This window comes from Canis lupus, chromosome 13 (genome assembly GCF_048164855.1).
Source record: "Canis lupus baileyi chromosome 13, mCanLup2.hap1, whole genome shotgun sequence".
Taxonomy (NCBI): Eukaryota; Metazoa; Chordata; class Mammalia; order Carnivora; family Canidae; genus Canis; species Canis lupus.
In genome coordinates this window covers 19,828,681-19,843,534 of record NC_132850.1, presented here as the reverse complement: position 1 = coordinate 19,843,534, position 14,854 = coordinate 19,828,681, and the positions used below count along the sequence as shown (strand labels likewise).

General features: G+C 51.6%; 1 pseudogene; it reads left to right on the top strand.

The window, feature by feature from the left end:
- The first annotated feature begins 11,917 nt into the window (after nucleotides 1-11,917).
- Nucleotides 11,918-12,984, top strand: LOC140602281 (elongation factor 1-alpha 1-like; annotated as a pseudogene).
- The last annotated feature ends 1,870 nt before the right edge of the window (nucleotides 12,985-14,854 follow it).

Sequence of the window (14,854 nt, the reverse complement as noted above, 5' to 3'; positions counted from 1 at the left end):
CTCCTTCCAAAGACCATCTTCCTTCTCTTCTCTCTAGGGTCTTCCTTCCTTCATTTCCTCCTAGCTCACTACTAGGACATTTTTTAAAATTCTTTATTTAAATTCAGTTTAGCTAACATATACTATATTATTAGTTTCAGGAGTAGAATTTAGTAATTCATTAGTTGCATATAATATCCAGTGCTTATCACATCACATGCCCTCCTTAATGCCCATCACCCAGTCATCCCATCTCCCCACCCACCTCCCTGCCAGCAACCCTCAGTCTGTTTCCTAGAGTTCAGTATCTCTTATGGTTTGCCTCCCTCTCTATTTTCATCTTATTTTATTTTTCCTTCCCTTCCCCTATGTTTATCTGATTTTTTTAAAGATTTTATTTATTTATTCATGACAGACACAGAGAGAGAGGCAGAGACACAGGCAGAGGGAGAAGCAGGCTCCCTGCAGGGATCCTGATGCGGAACTCGATCCCGGGATCACGCCCTGAGCCAAAGGCAGATGCTCAACCACTGAGCCAGCCAGGAGTCCCTATTTATCTGTTTTGTTTCTTAAATTCCACATATGAGTGAAATCATATGTTATTTGTCTTTTTCCAACTGACTTATTTCACTTAGCATAATACCCTCTAGGTCCATCCAGGACATTCTTAACCATCCTTCTTAAAACTATACTTATTAAAGAAATTAGGGTAGAGGATCTGTTGCTCATAGAGGTAGCCACCTCCCACTCCCTTGTGGTCTTTTATTAGAGAACAAAACTGAACCCCAAGTGATATTTGGTTCTCCCTCAAGCAGTAAACTAATTTACAGAGTGTTTTATAGTGATGCCTTTAAAAGTTTAATATGCATATAAATATCTGGGGATCTTGTTAAAACGCAGGTTGTGGTTCTGCAGATTGGGAATGGGACCTGAAATTTTCACTTGTAACAAGCTACTGGGTAACTTTGATGCTGTTGGTCCATAAGCCAAACTTCAAATAACAAGGCTCTAGAGTTTACAAGGACCTCCCACTTATCCAAAGTCATTCCTTATCTGTCAGGTAAGGCAGTTATTTCAGTAACCCAGTTTTTTAAATTTTTTTTATGATTTAATTTATTTACTCACGAGAGACACAGAGAGAGAAAGGCAGAGACACAGGCAGAGGGAGATACAGGTCGCCCCAGTAACCCAGTTTTTAATCACTGAGTTTTCAAAACAGTTTCAAACTGTCCAAAGTCATACAACAGGGACGCCTGGGTGGCTCATCAGTTGAGCATCTGCCTTCGGCCCAGGGCGTGATCCTGGAGTCCCAGGGTCGAGTCCCACGTTGGGCTCCCTGCATGGAGCCTGCTTCTCCCTCTGCCTGTGTCTCTGCCTCTCTGTGTCTCTCTGTCTCTCATGAATAAATAAATAAAATCTTTAAAAAAACAAAGTCATACAACATCATGTTGCTGAGCTTTTGGAGCCAAAGAGAAGTCTCCACTTGGTTCCACGTAGCCGGGTGGACGGGCCTACGGCGTTAGCCACAAGCACAGCCACAGGCACAGCCTGTAAACCTGCTTCTGATCTGCACAAAAGAAAGCCCCCGCCACCTCTCCCTCCTCTTGCATTTATTCTGCATCACTTGTGGGACCCTCACCTGGCCCCGCACACACTCCTGTTTTCCCACCTTTCCCTCTGGACCCAGCAAGGCCGCACAGCTCCGCTACCGTCCAGCGAAGTAGCTCACCCAGGCGGCCTCCATCCCTGGTGCCCCTCTCCCAGCCACAGCTGCTGCTCCGGAGAGCCGGGCCTGGACAGTCTGGCTGGAGAGATCCTGGAATCTCCCTCCTCTAGGCTGTGTTGCCACAGCACGTAGCTGTAGGGGGCTGGGGCTGGACGGGACGGGGCTGAGCAACTTGGGTCCCGACCCATCGCTTTCTGATGCTGCGAGATGTTGAGACTTTCTGGCCAGACATCCGAGGCAGACCTCTTTCTAGGCTCCATTTAATGACACTAGACATCAAGGGCAGAATTTTCCTGCTTAATCACTATACTGTACACCTGAAACTAATAGAACACCGTATGCTAACCATCCTGGGGTTCAAATTAAAACTTAATAATAAAAAAAAGAACAGATGTTATCCTGTGGATCGGAGGCCTCACATGGTCTGAAATGTGAAGAGAAGCACAGGGAAAGGCTAGACTCTGAAACTCCAAGGCGACTTGTCTCATGCTCTGGGGTTCTGAAGGGCCTGACACAACTGCAATAGCGCAAACCCCTCCACCAATTTTGACCTGGCACAGGCAGCAAGACAGCCTCCACCACCTCAGCTCCCCCCAACCTCCACGCCCCCTAAGTAGCCTTGACGTTCTCTGCCCAGAGGACCTACTAACCAAAGGCCCTGAGGAAGATCTTGTTTAGTTCTCCAGAAAACAGAGGGCAGAAAGAAAGAAGTGAGGAGGGGCTGAGGGACTCGTGAAGCGAAAGGGCAGGGCCTGGGGTCTGAGGGAAGAGGCGGGAGGCTGGTGATGTTGGCAATGACCCTGATGGCCTCCTGGCTGCTCTGACTTCAGACACTAACACTCAAGGTCTCTCTTCCCTCCATCCGCAGCCACAGCTTTCTTTTCCAAATGTTTGCCCTGGAACCACACCCTAGAACCGCTTGCCTGACTCCTGCAGCCTTTGTCACCCTCAGGAGGTGGCCACTGTCTTTGCTTCCTGCATATTGACTGTTAGCAGCCTGACCTCTCAGCCCCTCTGGGTCTCCTCCTTCCACACTCCACAACCGCTCATGTGATACGGGGCCCACCGATCTACCACAGGCCGATGGGCAGGGACATCATTCCCACACCATGGGATGGAGCACCGAAATACAGAGCTGTTTACCTCTAGACACCTGGCCAGCTCAGTCAGTAGAGCATGCAACCCTTGATCTCAGGGTCGTGGGTTCAAGGCCCATACGGGGTGTAGTGATTACTTAAAAATAAAATCTTAAAAAAAAAAAAAAAAAGAAAGAAAAGAAAAACTACCTGGAAATAAAAAGTATGTGGGATGGTAAAGGAAAGTCAAGGCTTGAAATATATAGAATTGTGTCATATAATCAAGTAATCAAAAAAAAATTTTTTTAGTCAAGTAATTTGCCCATTTTAGGTACCTCATATAAGTGGAACCCTATAATTTGTCATGTTTCTCACTTAGCATAATGTCTTTAGGATTCACCCATGTTGTAGCACATATCAGGATTTCACTCCCTTTTAAGGCCGTATAATATTCCACAGTATGGCTATGCTGCATTTTCTTTATCCCTTCATCAGTTGATGTTGACTTGGGTGTCTCCACTCTCTGGCTGTTGTTAATAACGCTGCTCTCTCCTTAAAGGCCCTATCTCCCAAACACAGATATTGGGGGTTAGGGCTTCAATATATGAATTTGAGTGGGACCCAACTCAGCCCACAACAGGCCTGTTTACCCAGACCCAGGTGGAGCCTGGTGAGTAGCCACAGATCCTCTCCTCAGAGAGTACCTACGAGTCTTGATCTCTGACTCCTTTTCCTTAGGCTCCAAGGCCGCCCCTCTTATGTTTATGGAGTCTTTCTTCAGGCAGATGACCACGCAATCAGATAACTTAAGTCTGCTTCCTTAGTCACAGACACTCTGCAGCCTGCCTCCCCTCGCCTCACCCACATTCCCACATCCCATGATGGACTTACCTCGTCCAAGTCTCTTCAGGCACATAGTTCCAGTCTATTTGGATCTACAGTTTATACCATATCTAATCGTGTCCATAACATGAACATTTGAGGGGGCATCTGGGTGGCTCAGCGGTTGAGTGTCTGCCTTTGGCTCAGGTCGTGATCCTGGAGTCCTGGGATTGAGTCCCACGTTGGGCTCCCCTCTCAGAGGGGAGTCTACTTCTCCCTCTACCCCTCCTACACTCATGCTCTCTCTCTCTCTCTCATTCTCTCATTCACTCTCTCTGAAATAAATAAAATCATAAAAAATTTAAATTAAAAAAATAAAAACTAAAAAGATTGGAAGGATTTTGGGACTGCTAGGATTCAAATCCCAATTCTGCCACTGGCCACCTGTGTGACCTTAGGGAAGTTACTTCATCTCTCAGTGCCTCGGTTTATTCATTGGAAAAACGGTGTAGATAATAACTCTTTCATAAGCAGGGCCAGGACTAGGGTGGAGCAAGAAAAGCAGCTAGAGCACCAACGTGCACATGTGTGACCCTGAGTCAGTGCCTCAGCCCCAGTCCCCCCCACCCCCGGCTCATAAGGTTGTTGTAAATGTTAAATGAGCAAAGCATTTAGAACAGTGCTTGGCATAGAATAAGGATCTATAAATGCTAGATAGGCATTAGCTGCTACTATTATTACTGTCACTGTTATCATTATCAGGAGAGTATCCTGGAGGAAGAGCCACGCAGGATCATGAAAATTTTGATATGGCTATAAAAATTGTTGGCCTTTTGCTTTGTCATACCTCTGAAAGCAAGGGGGACCACCAGCAGCTCTACTGGAACCAGCTGTGAAAATTTAGCCAGGCTTCTCGCTCTTGCTACCTCTGCTCAAACCGGGATGGTCTGATGCTGAAATATAGCCTCGGGGTTTACAACACTAGTGGAAAGATGTGGGATCCACCAGGGTGGCCTAAGTGAGTTTCCCCTGAATGGATTATCCACAGCATCTACATGATGAAAGAGACAACGCTTACTGTCTATACGTAAAATTTTAGAAAGAAAAGACTCCAGGGGTGCCTGGCTGGCTCTGTCAGTAGAGCATGTGCTCTTGATCTTGGGGTTGGGAGTTCAAGCCCCACCTTGGGTGTGGAGCCTACTTTAAAAATATGTGGTTTGTTTTCCCTCAGTTGAATAAAAATATTCACACCAGGGGAAAAAAAGGTGTTGCGCTGCTTCTCTCTACAGCCCTCTGCTAAAGGCTGTGACCAGGGCAACACATTGCAATGTGGTCTCTATGCTTGAGGAAGGCCCGGTGAAGCCCAAGAAACAGGTATGAGCTCCGCCTTTAATAAAAGGTAAGCTATGGTACGTGGTATAACCCAGGTATAACAACTTGCCGTGCCAACACGGAGAAAGGGGAGGTGGGGGTGGCTCACCTGCCAGCAGACTAATGGGCAGGTGTCAGTTGGGAACTTCCGGGGTGCCCAGCCCTGTGCCCAGAGAGCTGCTATTGTAGTTAGGCCTGACTAGCTGGAGGGACAAAACTAACACACATTGCAAAGGGTGGCAGAGCTGTTCCACGCCAGACTGTGGCCACAATACTAAAGTTATTTGAGGCCCCAGAGGCTGGAGTGTCAGGGAGGGTCAGGCAGAGGTAGGGGTGGGAGGGAGCCCCTCCCAAGCTGCAGTGGAGGGGGAGCTAAGGCTCTGCAGCAGGGATGAGGCCTCAGGAATGCCAGGGAGTGCTCCCGACGGTAGCAGCACTCTGAGAGCCACTAAGAGACGTGGGACACACAAGGGACATGATGAACTGACACTTAAGATACAGTTTGAGGACACCTGGGAGGCTCAGTGGTTTAGCACTGCCTTCTGCTCAGGGTGTGATCCTGGAGACCCGGGATCAAGACCCACATCAGGCTCCCTGCATGGAGCCTGCTTCTCCCTCTGCCTGTGTCTCTGCCTCTCTCTGTGGGTCTCTCATAAGTAAATACAATCTTTAAAAAAGAAAAATTTTGTCCAGCTTAGCACCTGTTGTGACAAAGAGTCAGATACTAAGGGTATGAGGTGTTTTATAACCTCAAGCCCTCCCAGAAAAATAGGAAGGCATCATACATTCCTTGACTCAAGATAAGACCCAGAACCTTGCCAAGAGGAAAGTAGTGTCACCAGCTAGACCACAGGCCCTGAGCTGTGTTGCCCACCTGTTTGTACTCACTGGTCTGTGTCCCACATTCTTCCTTAAGCTCTTCTTTTCCAGCTTCTGTCTTGACTCAAGCAAATGGAAACAGGAACCACCCCTCAAGTGATAGCAGGGTCTGGCTGTCTCGCTACCCTGGCAAGGCCTCCAGCCAGCCCAAGCCACCCAGGCTAGTTTGAGTGCAACCCCCAAAACTCGGGCCTATGTAGATGGACTGCGGACTAACCTCTAGAATGACCGACAACTATCTTTACCTCGTTACAACACTAAAATCTCCACCGGGAGGAGCACAAGCATCATTTACATAACATACAATGTACGTACAGGAATATTTCTTTTTCTTTTCTTCAAAGATTTTGTTTACTTATTTGAGAGAAAACAAGAGAGAGAGAGTATAGGAGCGGTGGGGAGGGGCAGAGGGAGAGGGAGAAGCAGGGAGCCCGATGTGGGGCTCCATCCAGGACCGGGGACTATGACCTGAGTCCAAGGCAGACACTTAACCCCTTAACCAACTGAGCCCCTCAGGCGCCCCAGGAATGTCTCCTTAAGGTGCGTGTGCAGACCTATGCCTGCCTCTACGTGGGATGGCAGGCATCCTTACCTAAATATTCATCCTAACCCTAAATAAAAGGAACCTGTTCGCCGTTGCTCTTGGTGTCACGGCTTTGGAAGTTATTCCCAGTGATCTCCTTATTTGGTGCAAATACAGTTTACTCTGTGTGACAACCCCATCTGGAGTATCTATGACTCACCAAGGAACAAAGTCACTTTGGTTCGGTGACAACAGTGTATCTCCAGTACACTGGAGGATTTGGACCGTATTTGAAGCAGTTCTGGAATGTAGGTGAGGTCCGGAGCCGCCCACCCAGAAGTCTTGAGATGCCTTTGGTGCAAACCGGTGGCTTTAGTGAAACCTGGGGACAGGATAATGAAGCCCAGGGGACTCGTGGGCCGGGGCCGGGCCACCCGGGCCTGTGACAGAGGCCGACAGGGAACCCGGGAGCTAGGGGTGCGGCAGCGTGCCCTCTGAGGAATTCTGGGAGTCGGGTCCCCAGGATCTCGAGAGGCTGCCCCTTGTTGGGAAGGGCCACTCACCACCGTCCCCGAGAACCTGAGTCTGAGACCTGCAGGTGTGTACCGGTGGGCCGTGGGCTTGGGGATGATCGCCAACGCCGACCTCCAGGGCTCACGGGTGCAGATTTCCAAGGAATTTTTGTAGGTCAGCGTAGACTCACAGGCTACTGGGGCCGGGCTAGGGTTGCCTCCTGCCCCGAGGGAAAGATGCCGTGGAGGCCACTGGGTCCCTACAGGAAGGTCCCTCTGCCTGAGTCAAGGGCCTGGCTTTGTCCCCGGCTAGCCCCGTGCTCCCTCGTCACATTGACTTAATTAATATTGATAATAAAGGATCCTGAGACATGTGCTTACTTAATAGATCAACGGGGAGAAACAAGCAAGCCCACAGCTCTCACGAATGAAAAACTGGATTTAAAGAACTCAGAAGTTTGGGGTGCCCGGCAGGCTCAGCTAGGTGGAGCACGTGACTCTTGATCTCGGGGTTGTAAATTTGAGCCCCACGCTGGGTGTAGAGATTGCTTAAAATCTTTAAAACTAGGGATGCCTGGGTGGTTCAGTCAGTTGGGCGTCTGCCTCTGGCTCAGGTCATGATCCCAGGGTCCTGGGGTTGAGCCCCCACATGGGCTCCCTGTTCAGGGGGACTCTGCTTTTCCCTCTCACCGCTGCTTGTGCTCTCTCTCCCTCTCTTACTCTCTCTCTCAAATAAATAAATATATATATAAATAAATTTTAAAAAATAAAAAATAATTTTAAAAAATAAAAAATCTTAAAAACACCAGAAACTGGAACCTGACTCAGTCCACTGGCGGGTCAGGAATGGAAGGGAGGACCCGTGAGATCCAAGTCTGGAGGTACTTTTCTTTGCACAGTGAGAGGAAAAATCCCAACTACCTAGAAGATCAATTTTTTTTTTTAAGATTTCATTTCTTTATTTGACAGAGCAAGAGAGGGAGAGAGCACAAGTAGGAGGAAGGTGGGGGGAGGGTGGAGAGGGAGAAGTAGACCTGCTGCTGAGCAGGGACTCAATACCAGGACCTGGGATCATGATCTGAGCCAACTGAGTCCCCCAGGTGCCCCTAGAAGGTCAATTTTTATTTCTCCTAAATCATAATTTCTTCCTGAAATTGCCCTAATTTTCCAGATAAGAATATCACAGTTATTCCAGCATAATCGTCTTGGGAGGATTGAGGAAGTCAAGAAGCAAGGGGAAAGCAACGGATCTGCCCTCCCCTCGTCGCTGCAGCTCCGAAGAGAAAGGGGGACAGCCTACAGGGAAAGGAGGATGGGGACACCACGAGGGAGGGCGGCAGAAAGGGTCACTCCCGGGAGGGCCCAGACCTAGCATAGGCCTGCCGGCTTCCCCTTCCCCAGTAAGCAGGCTAAGGCTGCCTCTAGAGGCGAAGGGGAGGGCAGGGCACCTTCCTAATTCCGGGGTCCTGCTGAATTTGCGGTGACCGAGATCCTGGAATAGGAAGTACCTGTAGTGGAATCAGGAGACTAGGCCGCATAGACGCGCTTGAACTGGGTGGAAAACAAACAACAACAACAAAAACCCTGAGTCACCACCATGAAGATGATACTGAAATATTCTTCAAATATTGGAAAGGAGGGGGACACCTGGGGGGCTCAGCGGTTTAGTGCCTGCCTTTGGCCCAGGGCCTGACCCCGGGGTCCCGGGATCGAGTCCCACCTCAGGTTCCATGCAGGGAGCGTACTTCTCCCTCTGCCTGTGTCTCTGCCTGTGTCTCTGCCTCTGTCTGTCTCTCTCTCTCTCTGTGTCTCTCTCATGAATAAATAAATATAATCTTAAAAATATATAGAGAGAGAAGGAGCAAGTACAAGGTCCTGACAGTCGGAGGCCTCCGGGAGCGCATGCGCCGGGCCTCCCGCCGCCGGGGTGGCCGCCGCGCTCTCCTTGCGGGTAATTGGGCCGAGGGCCACCAGGAGGCGCTGTCCCGCCGCTTGTCCCGCTCTCGGCGGAAAGGGAAAGAAACTGGGGCGGGGGCGGGGGAGCTCGGGGGGCGCTGGGGGGCTCTGGCCCCAGTGACGCAAGCCCGCCCCGCCTCCCGCCCGGGCGGAACCCGCGGGTGAGCGTCTAGGGCTCCCGGGTCCGGGCGGCCAGCGCCGCGGGGTGCGGGAGCAGCGGCCCAAGGACGAGCTCGGGCTGCGGAAGGCGCGCCTGTCGCGGCCCGGCCGACCGCCCCGCGCCGCGTCCTCGGACCCCTCGGCAGGAGATGAGGCCGCACACTCCCGGGGCTCCAGCCGTCACCAAAGCCCTGCGAGGGCGACATTGCACGCCGTCCCCACCGTCCCTCCCCCGTCCCCCAACGTCCCCCACCGTCCCCCTCCCCCGTCCCCGCACCATCTCCCCCCGTCCCCCCCACCATCCCCCCCACCGTCCCCCACCATCTCCCCCCGTCCCCCCACCATTCCCCCCCACCATCCCCCACCATCTCCCCCCGTCTCCCCACCATTCCCCCCACGGTCCCCCACCATCTCCTCCCGTCCCCCCACCATCTCCCCCCGTCCCCGCACCATCTCCCCCCGTCCCCCCACCATCTCCCCCCGTCCCCCCACCATTCCCCCCCACCATCTCCCCCATCCCCCACCATTCCCCCCCACCGTCCCCCACCATCTCCCCCCGTCCCCCCACCATCTCCCCCGTCCCCCCACCATTCCCCCCCACCGTCCCCCACCATCTCCCCCCACCATCTCCCCACCATTACCCCCCACCGTCCCCCACCATCTCCCCCATCCCCGCACCATCTCCCCCGTCCCCGCATCATCTCCCCCAGTCCCCCCACCATCTCCCCCAGTCCCCCACCGTCCCCTACCATCTCCCCCCGTCCCCCCACCATCTCCCCCCGTCCCCGCACCATCTCCCCCCACCATCTCCCCCTGTCCCCCCACCATTCCCTCCCACCGTTCCCCACCATCTCCCCGTCCTCCGACCATCTCTCCCCGTCCCCCCACCATTCCCCCCAACGTCCCCCACCATCTCCCCCCGACCCCCCACCATCTCCCCCCATCCCCCCACCATCTCCCCCATCCCCGCACCATCTCCCCCCCCCGTCCCTGCACCATCTCCCCCAGTCCTCCCACCATCTCCCCCGTCCCCTTGCCATTCCCCCCACCATCTCCCCCCGCGTCCCCTTGCCATTCCCCCCACCATCTCCCCCCCCCGTCCCCCCACCATTCCCCACAACGTCCCCCACCATCTCCCCCGTCCCCACACCATTCCCCCGTCCCCCCAGGGTCCCCCCACCATTCCCCCCACTGTCCCCCCACCGTGCCCCCACCGTGCCCCCTGTCCCCTCACCATCCCATCATCCCCCCACCGTCCCTCCCCACCCCCCATCCCCCCTGGGGGTGATGACACATAGTAAGCTCCCAGGAATATGTTTGTTGAATGGATGACTAAACAGACAATAAGGGCGGGGGGCGGGGGGGGGGCGCTCAGCGGTTTAGCATCTGCCTCCCGCCCAGAGCGTGATCCTGCATCCGGGAATCGAGTCCCTCATCGGGCTCCCTGCATGGAGCCTGCTTCTCCCTCTGCCTGTGTCTCTGCCTCTCTCTGTGTCTCTCATAAATAAATAAAATCTTAAAAAATAATAAATAAAAAGTAAATTCAAAAAATAAACAGACAATAAGAATAGGATGACCTTGACTAATCTTTCGTAGTACTGGCTAGCTAGTGGACAAATTAAGGACAAGAAACATATATTGTCTTTCTCTCATCAAAATCACGAGGATGTAATTGTCTTCATTCACGGATTGATTGACTCAAAGATTGATTAGGGTGTTTTGTTGTTGTTCTGCTTGACTCAGAGGTTTCCCACATTTGCATCACTACTAACGGGCTCCGGCGGTATTTGCATTTCCATCCTTGGTGCGGCTCCGCAGTGCCCCTGGGCCGCCGCAGTAAATCTACATGTGAAGAGCCTCTACCTGCAGGTGGAACCGGGTCTTCCCTCCTCGTCCCCTGGGCTCCTCACTTTCGCTCCCATTATCCTATGCAATTACCACTTTCTGTAATGATCTAATTTATTTAGATTTATTTATTTATTATTTGCTTGCATTTCTATTGCTTTGTCACCTCCCACAGGTCACAGGAAGGTCCTTCCTCAGAGAGACTTTTGCTTTTTTTTTTTTTGAGACTTTTGCTTTAAATTTTAGAGTCTAAATGTTCAAGTCTTATCTGTTGTCTTGACCCCAACGTAAACGAGCCCCTCCTCTTCCAGCCCTGGTCTACTCACCCTCCCACTGTCCCACTGGAAGTGACCTTTCCTTCCTTGGACTGTGCTCGCCGTGGATCTGCACCTCCCCACCCATGCAGGACAGCATGACACCGCTAGCCACCAGATGTGGTGGGCCTGGCAGCTGGCCCAGGCCCTGGGCCACACGCACGCCGGATCGGAGTGGTGTTGGCTCCCCTACCCCAGTCCTCTGAACGCGATGCTGTCAACCTCATGTTCATGAGGATACTGAGGCTCAGAGAAGTTAACATCCCCCAAAGCCATGCAGCTGGTAGGTGGTGAAGACAATTTAAACCCAAAAAGTCACCCAGAAAATCCAGTCTTTGGAGCACAGACTTTGTCATAAGATAAATGTGTGCGACTTTTTCGCGACGGGTTTGTCGCCAGAACACAGGTGTCGTAAAAACCACCGTTAAACCTAAACCCAAATGGGAAAGGAAAAGACTCACGTCAACAATCGTCGTCGCTGGACACATAGATTCGGGCAAGTCTCCGCCACTGGCCATCTGACCTACCAACGCGGTGGGATCGACAAAACAACTATCGAAAAATTGGAGAAGGAGGCTGCTGGGATGCGCAAGGGCTCCTTCAGGTAGGCCTGGGTCTTGGGGGAACCGAAGGCTGCACGAGAACGTGGCATCTCCATTGCTGTTCCCCTGTGGAAATGCGAGCCGAGCAGTGTTAGGGACCCTCACTGATGCCCCGGGACACAGAGCCTTCCCCGAAAACGTGGTTAGAGGCGCATGGGGGCTGACCAGGCCGCCCTGACTGCGCTGCTGGCCTCGCTGAGCGGGAAGCAGGTGCCCCCAAGGATGCGCCGACCCGGGAGCGTGCCCTCGGCTACACACCGGGTCAAAGAGCGGACTGTTGGTGTAAACAGAGCAGCCAGGGGAGATGCGAGGGAATCGCCGAGGAAGTCGGCGCCTGCATTAGGGGAAATCGGCTCGACCCCAACGCCGTAGCACGTGGGCCAACTCCTGGCCAGAGTGGCGGCAACACGCTGGAGCCAAGTGCTAACTGCCTTGGTTCAGGGATGGAGGACCCCCGCGACGATGGGGGTGCCCGTGGAAGCACATGCTTGGAGCTCGGGGTTGCACCCCGCCGCCAGCTCACCAGCTCATGAGCCCTGCGTCTGCCCCTCCTAGACGCCCCGATATTGGTGCTACGGGTACCGTCCCCGTGGGCCGAGGGACACTGGTGGCAAGCCCGGCCTGCTGGTGGCCTCCGCTCCGGCCACTGCGACAGCTGAAGTCAAGTCTGTCGGAAGGCGCCACGAAGCTCGGAGTGAGGCTCTTCCTGGGGACAACATGGGCTTCAGTATCTAGAACGTACCTGTCAAGGATGTTCGTGGTGGCAACGTGGCAGGTGACAGCAACAATGACCCACCCGTGGAAGCGGCTGGCCTCAGGGCTCAGGTGATTACGCTGACCCTCCAGGCCAAACCGGTACTGCACACGCACGTGGGGATTGTCACACGGCCCCAGTGCTCACGGGTTTGCTGAGCTGAAGGAGAAGACAGATCGTCGTTCTGGAAGAAAGCTGGCGGATGGTCCCAAGTTCTTGAAAGCTGGTGATGCTGCCATCGTGGAAATGGTTCCCAGCAAACCTACGTCAAACCTGTGTGTGTTGAGGGCTTCTCCGACCATCCTCCTCTGGACCCTCTGCTGTTGTGACAGGAGACAGACGGTGGCTGTGGGGGTCACCCTAGCAGTGGACAGAGGCGGCTGGAGCCGGCAAGGTCACCTAGTCTGCCCAGGAAGCTCAGAGGCTAAATGAATATTATCCCCAACACCTGGCACCCCAGGCTTAATCAGGGTGTGAGCACATCTCAGAGCTGTTTGTGTCAATTGGTCTTTTTTTTTTTTTTAAGATTTTATTTATTTATTCATGAGAAAGAGAGAGAGGTGGAGACACAGGCAGAAGGAGAAGCAGGCTTCTGCAGGGGCCCGACGTGGGACTCGATCCTGGGACTCCAGGATCACGCCCTGGGCCAAAGGCAGGCGCTAAACCACTGAGCCACCCGGGGATCCCCTTGGCCATTTATGTTTAATAGTAAAAGACTGGTTAATGAGAACAATGCATCGTAAAACCTTCAGAAAGGAAGGCAAATGTTTTGTGGACCATTTGGGGGTTTTTGGAATGTTTTTTTTTTGTTTTGTTTTTTGCGTGTATGGCAGTTTTAAGTTACTAGTTTTTAAAATCAGTCCTTTTTAATGGAAACAACTTGACCAAAAATCTGTCACGGATTTTTGAGACCCATTAAAACAAAAGTTTAATGAGAAGAAAAAATAAGATAAATGTGTGAGAGCTTTGGTTCCATAATCCACAACTGCATGACCCTCAGCAAATTACTGACCTCTCTAAACCTCAGTTTCCTAACTGCTAAAAAGAGTCTACCAACGTCTACCTCACAGGATTTTACTATTAGAGGGAGTCCAAGGTGGAGAGCCTCACGCAGCCTTAGCATAAAGAAGTGGCCCATGAGGAGCCTATTATTACGTGCTTACCTGTATCATCTCCTATGCCAAGTGGACACTCCTTCAGAATCTGTTTTTATTTTCTTTGCATTTGTAACCTCCAGCATGGTGCTTTAGATACAGTAACTAACCATAGGCGTTTGCTCAGTGGATGGATGGATGGATGGATGGATGGATGGATGGAGAGACAGACGGAGGAGGGGGTGAAGGGATAACTTGTGGCCTGTGGACAATCGTTCCAAGTCAGGCCTCCCTTTTCCTTCCCATGGAACTTTATGCAGGCTTCTACAAAATTTTCTCACATTATATTATATTTTTTTGCTTAATATTGCTTCCCTTTTCAAGGAGAAGCAGGATCTGGGTCTTCATTATCTCTGTAACCCCAGCACCTCTGTTAACATGGTCATGAGTGATTCCGTGTGGAAAAAAACCATATTTTTTTAAATTCTTCTTGCCCCCTACATGCAGGCCCAGTGAGTGAAATATGAAGTGCATTTAATAAATGTTTGTTGAGAATATAATTAGTTAAAAGACCTAGCTTGGTCCTACGTCCCAAAAGAAGGAAAGGATCTCTCTGGTCTGGGCTTGGATATAAACCCTGAGGTGGTTCTAATGCAATCACAACCCCGGAAGCTGCTTTGGTTTTTGACTGGACTTTTTTTTTTTTAATTTTATTTATTTATGATAGTCACACAAAGAGAGAGAGAGAGAGAGAGAGAGAGAGGCAGAGACCTAGGCAGAGGGAGAAGCAGGCTCCATGCACCGGGAGCCCGACGTGGGATTTGATCCCAGGTCTCCAGGATCGCGCCCTGGACCAAAGGCAGGCGCTAAACCACTGCACCACCCAGGGATCCCCCGCTGCGCCACCCAGGGATCCCGGTTTTTGACTGGACTTAAATCCTGGAGGTCGCGTAGATCAGCAGGTCGGAGGGTTGCTGATAGACTCTAATATTTTAAATTAACTTAATCCAAATTAAATTTCAATATGTAAATTCAATTACAAATGTATTAAGGTCTGCAAGAGAAAGGGAGGAAAAACAACTGTGTAAAGAATGCAATTATTCAAACTCTGGTTTTCCTTTTAAAAAAAATTTATTTATTTATTTATTTATTTATTTATTTATTTATTTATTTATTTATTCATGAGAGACACAGAGAGAGAGAGAGAGGCAGAGACATAGGCAGAGGGAGAAGCAGGCTCCA